The sequence below is a fragment of the Watersipora subatra genome, chromosome 6 (genome assembly GCF_963576615.1).
Source record: "Watersipora subatra chromosome 6, tzWatSuba1.1, whole genome shotgun sequence".
Taxonomy (NCBI): domain Eukaryota; kingdom Metazoa; phylum Bryozoa; class Gymnolaemata; order Cheilostomatida; family Watersiporidae; genus Watersipora; species Watersipora subatra.
In genome coordinates, this window is record NC_088713.1 from 41,335,137 (window position 1) to 41,344,849 (window position 9,713).

The following is a 9,713-nucleotide window of genomic DNA, read 5'->3' on the forward strand; positions in this document are numbered from 1 at the left end:
ATCAGCTAAGGTAAAATAGATAAAGGAAACTGACTCCCTTAATAGCTCTATGTGATATATAGGGAGGAGGCAAAATCAAATAGAGAGAACGGATTACGTTTAAAACTACTCCATTGTTTTCAGTAAAATAATCATTTTATCAAAACAAACATCTGAATACAGTGGATCATAACTCTGTAAGTCTCTCTTTCTAAAGAAATATGACTTTATATTGAAAAAGAAATAAAGAAATGTGTGAATTCAAGAAAGTCATATTGCATATTCTAGTAGTATTGTATACAATCTACTAGCGTGTGTTTGTGTTATGACTTTGTCAATGAATTTAGTATACAAACAGATATCCAACTCATTTAGTTGCAAATGAGCAGAAACTGAAAGTTTTAAGCATTTCCTATTTAGTCACAGCCTAAACAAACAAAAACATTGATTAAACGATTAGATGTAGACTTTTCATACCATACACATACAAGAGCACTGACGTAGTAGTGAGATGTATCCTCTTTATAGCATAAACATACAAGTGCATCGATGTAGTAGTGATGTGTAGCCTTTTTATAGAATAGACATACAACTACATTGACGTAGTAGTGATGTGTAGCCTCTTTATAGAATAGACATACAACTACATTGACGTAGTAGTGGGATTTATCCCCATTGTAAACATAGACATACCAGTCTAATGGTGTAGTAGCAAGGTGTGTCCTTTTTATAACAAAGTCATACAAATATACTGATGCAGTATTAAGGGGTATCCTCATGATAAGCTTGGAAATACAAGTATATTAATATATTAGTAAGGGGTATCTTCTTTATAACATAAACATACAAGTACATTGATGTAGTAGTGAAATGTATTCTCATTATAAGTATAAACAACTAAAAACTCTCTGCTTCGCATTATTCTTGATGCAGTTTAAATTCAGCAATAATAAGCTTGATAAAAGGAAGAAAGGCATCTGTTAATTTTATTGGGTTTGTTTTCCTGTTGCGGCAGAGCAGAGACAAGAGATTTCTAAATAGTTCCTACAACCAGGATTTGCATTAAATGCATATTGGTCAGTTTATTTCTTTGCAACAAACCACCAGATGACCTCCTAACAATGGTAAAACTTCAATGCAAATACTTAAACGCCAAGTTGTCTTTCTCTGACTGATATTGAGAAACACCAGCAGAATGTTATCTCTACAAAAGGTGCTGATCTCTGTCTAATTTTATTGGAAAAAATATAATAGACAAAAATTAGTAAAATTTGGACCAAGAAAGTCCAAATTAGTCTCAAGTAATAATTGGTGGCTGACGAAGTCTCGTTACAAAATTTCTAGAATATTAAAATATTAAAAAATTTGATGGCAAAAACCTTTAGTCAGAGATATGTTTATAGGTGTGTGAGTCATTCTTCTTATTGACCCTAAAAAGCAATAGCTTATATTACCTTTACCAACATCTACCTGCGGTTCATATACAGCCATACTTAATTTTACTAGTGCTCCAACATACAAAAAATGTGAGATATGACACAGCTTTTAAGCAAGTTTTAGCATTAACATGCCAGCCACTTTTGAGATGCGAGCACGCGAGTCAGTGGCCAAGTATGTCAGAGGTGTCTTATGAGAACAGCATCACTCTACTGTTTTCCAACTGCTCAGGTTTTACTTTTGCCACATGCTTTTTCGCGTTTACCAGTTCAGAATGAAATGAATTAGAAGTACTGTGCGTAGACAAAAGCAAGCCGGCACAACGAAGGATAATGCAAAGAAAACAACTAATAACAATTGATATTAAACATGGAATTATTAAAAAATATGAGAAAGGTGTACGCGTAATTGAGCTGGCTTGCTAATATGACAGAAATACACCCACAAGATGCACAATTATCAAACAGAAAAATAATTTCAAGGGCATTAAGCTTGCAAAAAGACTGACCGTAGTTTCCAAATGGAGTAGTGATTTTTACAACGAAATGGAGAGACTGCTCATGTTTTGGATAAAAGACAAACAATTTGGCCGGTGACAGCATAATTGAAACGATACTATGTGAAAAGGCCAGTGTTATATATCAGGACTATCAATAATAGACATTCGGACAAGTTAGCTAGTGGTCGGGCATTAACCCTTTGTGACAACACCTGTGTTCGTCCTTTTTGCAACATGTTGAAAAGCGACAAAAGCAAACAACCTTAAATAAGGCTTTTCTTAAAACGAAAGGCTGTTCGTGAGAGCAAAACAAAAGAAAAATTAGCCAAGCCGTGAGAACAGATTTAAAGCTGTGAACGCCAAAGAAATTTTAATTACGTTAAGTTTAAAATAAAAGTCTGCTTTTTTGTCTGCTGTTAAACACTTGCATACCTGTCTACATTTGAAGCGATGATGTATTCCTGATCAATGTCATGCACTGGACGTTTCACAAACTTGTTCGCTTTTCTTTTTTTCTCCCTTTCTGACCTTTGAACTAAATTGAAGCATCCTTGATCAGACGGTAATTTTTACAAAACTTTTGTATCTCAGAACTTACTGTTCATGACAAAATTAGCTGAAAACTGGATATTGTTTGTAGTTGTCCTCTATTTATTAATGAAGTTTGTAGAGACTCCTACTACTAAACAATTAATTATATGGCCACTTGTTCATGCCTACCATTTTACTATGAACTGAAAGTAACAATATCCTGCAAGTGTTCCTCACTTCAAATACCTACCTCTTCCTTCACTGTATGTATGAGAGAATAACTCCAAGTGTTCCTTGTCTGCTGTAATAAAGAGAGGACAATTACCAGCAAGTATGAAACGATTTTAAAGTTTATTCTAGATGAAAATGTAAATATAAAAAAATTTAAGTACAAATGTTTACTCAGTGTCTTTTATAAGAGAAGGAATATTCTGACCACCTCGAAATTTTGTAAATCCTCCATAATTATCAGCTGTTTCGAAATAATTTTTCAAAAAGTAAGGTTTTGTTTGTAGTGTATAGCAATTCCGATGTCTATCAATGTGGCCAAAAAAGAATCAAGAATTCCGACACTTGTGGGCTAGAGCTAAAAGGAACGACATGAGAACTCTTTGGGAATTTCACAAGTGAGCTAGACACGACATATGCTGAGAAGAGATTGCAGCCATCGTCACCTTTACAATAAACACTCTTAAAATTCATTAGGCTATATTATTATTATCTTTGAGCCGGATAAACAGCAGTTTATTAATTAACGCTAATTAATGCAACAATTTATCAGTGGAATGTTAGAAATTTTAGTTTTACTCAAACTAAATATAGTCTATCTAATCTTAATTTATAATTTTTATTATTGTAATAATGTTTCCCTTTTGAACTTTACCATCATTCATGTGTTCACATAATTTAGGATGATTGGAAATGACTTCATATGTCCAAAAAACATTTGCAGAGAGTCTACATTGTACAGTAACAAATCATGTATGTAAAAGCCACATTTTAATCTATACACTATGCTAACATATTAATTTTTTTTTTGCAAACTTTATTACCATTTTATGTTTGCGTACAGAATTGTCCTTCCATCAAATTTTTAACGTTACTTGTCGAAAATTACTTCTTAATATATTGGTAAGGCTTTTACCATGTATAATAAAAAACTTAAATGCAGATGTAATATTAAGTTGAGGTTTGAGGTGACGTACCTTAGGATCGACAATATTTTTTTATCACCTAATATCTCCAAATTTATTGGAAAATATCGAATTACACAAACTTTACAGTAAAACCTGAGTTCGATAGATAGACTTTATTTACCCATGTGATATACATTTTTGTTCCATCGTCAGATTCAAAAATTTCAGAGCTAGATCTTAGACAAGGGTTTTCAATGAAATACCTTGGACACCAAATAAAAATATTGCCATTTCAAAAAAACTGACAACTCTGATTTACTGCATTTGCAAGTTCACTTGCACGCTCTAATGTCTAAATTCTTCAGTAGAATGTCATGAAAAAGACATAGTTTAACATTAAAATAGTTGATTGGCTGTCTGCTAATAATAAAGTGAACTATCAAGGATTAACTAACTTTTTAAAAAGATGAGCCCGTGAATTTTACAAATTTTGTGTCAGTATTACTAGCTCAGATTTTGACTTACACTCCAACTAAATCAGATTTCCTCATCTTTACGTGATTTAAATGCTGCTGAATACTTGTTTTACCGCTGCCCATGCACAATGTCATATAATTAAACAAACGGAAAAATGGTTTTATCATTTATTTTTGTACAGATTGTTTTAACCAATGATTTATCGCAATTTGTCCTAAAAAGTTTAATTTCAAGTATATATCATAACCGTAGTTGGTATATTCTGATTTAATAAAAATCAGTGATAGAATCACATCATCATCTGATTATTACAGGCAAGTATTTTGGTGAATAGCTGCAAAATCTCTTTATAAACTATATCACAGCATATAAGTAAATGTGATATTAGATTAATTCAGTCAATTACCTAAACAAAGATCTTTCTACTTACCACATGAAACCTTTCCAATTACAAAAATTTGCAAAAGAACACAATTTTTTCATTTTCTTTTTTTCTGATTTTTTGCATAGAGTATATCATATATAAGGAATTTTTAGCCAAATACTGCAGTATATACAAACTATTTTAATGAAGCAATTGATTGATTAGAGGTAATAGTAAAAAATAGTAAATAGGTAATAGTAAACAGAGATATTTTAAAAATATTAAAGTATTTTTAATATTTTAATATTTTTGAAATATTAAAAATATTATATATTCAGTAATATTTTTAAAATTTATTGTTTTGGTCTTGTGTACCTTTTTTACATATTAAAATGCTAAACAGAAATAATGCCAGCACTTAAAAACATTAAAAAATGTAAATTGTGACGACCTGCTAAGGCATGAATTTGCAAAGTCAATGTAAACAAACTATCAAGTATTTTAGTTACCAGTTATTAATATGTAAGTATACAGCAATCATGGCTGTCACAGTGCTTGTATAGATAGTTCATCACTCAAATGGGAGAATTTTGATTTTTATTCAATTTTTAACAGTCTTACAACTTTAGGAACTTGACTCAATAACTGGGCACTCGAGTGACCCCGTTTTAGTCAACATTTTAGTTAATGGTAAACTCCTAACAAATTAGAATTTTATAATTATGGAAGATTATATAGCTAGCTTTCTGTAAAAAGCATGGTAAGTTTCATAAAGTGTAAGAGACACATAGAAACGGGTTATTGACACACCAGGTGCATATTCTCTGATAAGATACATAAAAAACTACTTTGGATCTTACTTACATGTATATACATCGGTTTTTTGTTGCCAAAAAAGATTTTGAAGGGATATCAGCCCAAATTTGTATAATGCTTTTCTTGAAATACTGTTGTTGAAAGTTATGTTCTCTTTAAAATTGTCGTTTTAGCAGTTCTATTCTTTAAACTAGACATTAAGTTAACCTTTTTGGTAGTAAAATTCTAAAGGTTTTGAGTCAAGTTTATGGAGTCTCTCGCAACCCTAAATAATATATATTTCATGCATGTAACTTCTAGTAAACTTGCATAAAAATGTTTCTTTTTTTACTTATAGGTCTAAACTGTTAACACTTTAAAAGTATTGATTCCATTTTTTAAACTAGTGTTAGTTTTAAATATATCTTTTGATTTTTTTGTCTATTTATTTAGTTATTCGCCTTTTAATACTTCTATTTATTCTGGTCAGATTTGTTGGGTTTTCAATGTAGTCCATGTCATACTATCATATAATATGACCTCCACAAGCATACATAGGTTTATCAATTTATTAAAATATTTCCCTGATAAATAAAAAATGACATCCCATCAGAAATCACTTTTGCTTTCACCACAATGATGTTTCATATTTATATTTCAAAAACAATTACTATAATACTAGAGCTGTAATAAGCTGACTAACAATTCTTGTGGTTTAAAACCAACTTGTTAAGTAATCTGATTCTATTGTGAGGATGTGCTGACCTCACACTTATGGGTTCGGCGTGAAGTCTTGCGCAAATAACACTTTCACTTTAAATTTCATGCAAGATTATATATTTGCGTACTACTGCATACCGAGTATATAGCAATCATGTATAAAGACTGACTCACTATAGCTAGGAGTGCTTCTTTTATATAAAAACTTTGATGGCATGACTGATGTCAAAAAACAAACATTGCCAAACACAACTTGGTATATGTGAGACACAACATTAGCCAAAAATATACATTTTACCTTTTAGACACAAATGACACGACTGCAGTTTACAGACAGATGAATTATGACACCGCTTATTTGAGAAGAAACCTTAAAGGCAGACATGGAAAGAAAATTTTCATTCTAAACAGAATTCATAGCAGTGCATGTCAGCAATGACTGTCAATATAAATAAATCCGTAAACATTGAATCGCTTGTGTAAATGAGTGACTTTCTTGGAATGTTACAGCAATGTTATTATAAGGAGATAATGGTTCACAAATAAATGCTTAACAGCCGCAATTGCTAGCACTGATATAATCAGAACACCGATAGATGAATCATTGGGAGTAAACTGTTCTTCTTTTTTGAGATATTTTCATTTCTTACACTATTAAAGCTTATTCTTAAACATTTTTTCCAATTATTTACACAAAAGTCTTTAGTCTTTCTTTTAATTTCATAGTTGTGTATTTTTTTAAAGATTTAATTTTTTATTATTTTTTTCAAGATTATTATTTTTTATTAATTACTATTTAATTTTATTATTATTAATTATTTATTTATTATTTATATTTTTTATTATTATTTATTATATTATTATTTTTTATTTAAGTTTTTTATTACCCCAACATAATGTATCATTCTTTTAGCTTGAATGCTCTTTCACTTAGCTGTTTTGTAACTCATATCTGTTTTAGTCATCTTATGAGAATATTACAGTATTGTATATAGCATCATCTTTAGATGCTTCAATTGCACAATTTAGGCAAAAACTCAATTTCATTTCCCTATGCAGCTTTCTGCAAAAACTTAAAGTTTTGTCACAATTTTGCAATAAAAACTTACCACCTTTTGATAAGTTTAAAAAGAATTTTATAAACTTTGATGTTTTCCATTACAGATAGAAAACTACCATATTTTTGCATAGTAGTTTTTACTTTTCTAAATAACTGTTTCTTAATGCCATGATATTCATTGCTTTGTATGATGGTTTGTTGTCATACTTTAAATAAGTACATTAGACAGCTGCAGAACACTGTAATTTGTGTGGGGTTGTAACATGGCACACATGAAATAATAATTAATGTTTAAAAAATATTATTTCACTACACAGATCTTGATATTTCAATTGCATAATATGTAAATTAGTATAATTTGCTGGGCCAAATCTATATGCTCGAAAAGGTGAAATGTGCACCAACCTTGAAATATCATGACATGTACTAACTTTGCCAAATGCAGACCTTGACATGTACCCACTCTGAATTTCTTTTCTCAACTACTATTACAATTAGTGCAATGATTGTTTATTATCCAGATCACTAGATAATGTTACATTTGTCTATTATCCTAGAAATTAGATAATATAAATCTATTTATTATCCAGATAACTATATAATGTTACTTTTATATTATTCTTAGTTATTGCCCACCTGCCTGTTCACTTTTTTATTCAAAGCACAAATAATAAAGATTAGCCAAAATATTTGATGGCATCACAAAGTGGGTAATTAGTTTAGTTGGTTTAAGAGTCAGCCTAATGAGCTGAATTTCATACATTCAAGCTGCATATTAGCAAAACCTTTAGTCATTTTACTGCAATACCGCATTTCAAACTTTTACAATGTAGCAGAATAGCTCAGTTGATTAGACCATCTTTGTAATTAGCTGAATGGAAGAGTTTGAGCTCCATATTAACTCACATTTTAGTCGTCTCAGTAATTGCAAGTACAGAATTTCTTTATTGTCTGTAGGCCGGTACATTTAAAACAACTGCCATTGTAAAACAAAAACGAAAGGTATTAGCATTTCTGACAATTTAGCATCGTTTCAAATGTCAGATTTTATTAAGCTCGCAATATCCAAACTTGAAATTAATCAGGGTAATTGATGTTTTAATTTATTTGCATCAATTTATGCCTATGTTTTGTAACATCAAAAATTCATAGTTTTTCCTTATTACTTTGGTTTTTATATGACATATTGACATATTATGTATGATGTTTCAAGTTTAGTAGTTCCCGTATGCTTAACAAGTTACTTCAAACTTGGGGAAAACTAAATAAAAATGGCCCTAAGTCACATGACCTGTTACAAACTAATCGATTTAAGAATCAACTATGTGTAGCTAGAAGATTATTCTTTTTTTGGATAAGTATAAGTTTATTACAGTTTTATTTATGATACAACGAATCTATGAAACTGTTGTCACATTAATGTCACATGGCGTACTGTGGGGTTAATGATGAACCATGAGTATTCCTTATTGAATTTATAATAAAGTTGGTTTCAGATAAAATAATTACAATGGAGATTTTAACCAACCATTTTCACGTAAATCATTTTTCATTGTTCAGTTAATCAAGCTTATGATTAGAGAGAGAGCTGAGGCTCTCATTTTAAAAGAACCAATATAATTGTACCAAAAGATATATGATTTGCCCAATTGTTACCGAGGTATTATAAGAGGTTAAGTTTATATTTACGCTAAATCTTAAAGGTTTTACTAAAGAAAAGGAACTTTAGCATAATGAAATTTTATAAAGACCTTAGTCATTAGAGTGATTTGTGAATTGTATCTATCTAAATGACAAACTGTACACACATCGTTTACTACTCAATAGAAAATGCTGCAGCCATTGATAGATCTATTTCAGAAATTTGTTTAGCAATTTTTTTGAAAAAAAGTTTGGGAAAACTTGTAAAAAAAATTAAAGAAAACTTTTATACTTAAAACAAAGTTGATGAGACTTGTAGTAATTTCAAGCTGAGCACAAAAGAATAATAGTAGAAAGGAAGAAGAATAAATGTGAGTAGCGGAAATTATAACAGATCAAAAGCTATGAGTGTAACATAGAAGTTCTATTGAAAATAGAGGTAGGGCTGAGTATAATGTCTTTCTAAATAAGATTCTATACTAACACATTGACTGCTTGCTACGTGTTAGTATAAAGCGATATACCATTACACATATCTCTGATATCTAAGTAATTGACCGCTAGTTTTAGAACAAAACAGCGACCATGTATTCATTATTGACTATGTTACACTATTGATCATTTTGTTATTGCCTCTGTTCATTCACTCTTGTGATGTCACAAACCGTGTATTATAGTATTAACTGGAGAGTCTGTATTGTCTTTGTTTAATTGATCAGTATTCAGCCATCAAGGAAGTAGACAGATTACATATTCTATGTATTCTGTCTTATATGGTTTATGTACTTATACAATTATGAAGTTGTATTTTGGTTTTGTATATCTTATTTCATTTTTCTCAATACTTTCTTTCATCTCATCATCACTTTATCTTCTCTCACACGGACTTGCGACATGACGACATGTTTGTTGCTGTAAGATTACATGCAGAACAAAAAGCTAACAAAAAACATGTAAAGCTTACATAACGTATATACAGGACACTTTAAGATATGCACACAGCAAATTGTTCTTCCGAAACAGTTTATTAAAAGCAATACGCTCACCAAAGTTATGAATATGTTCTAATCTCAT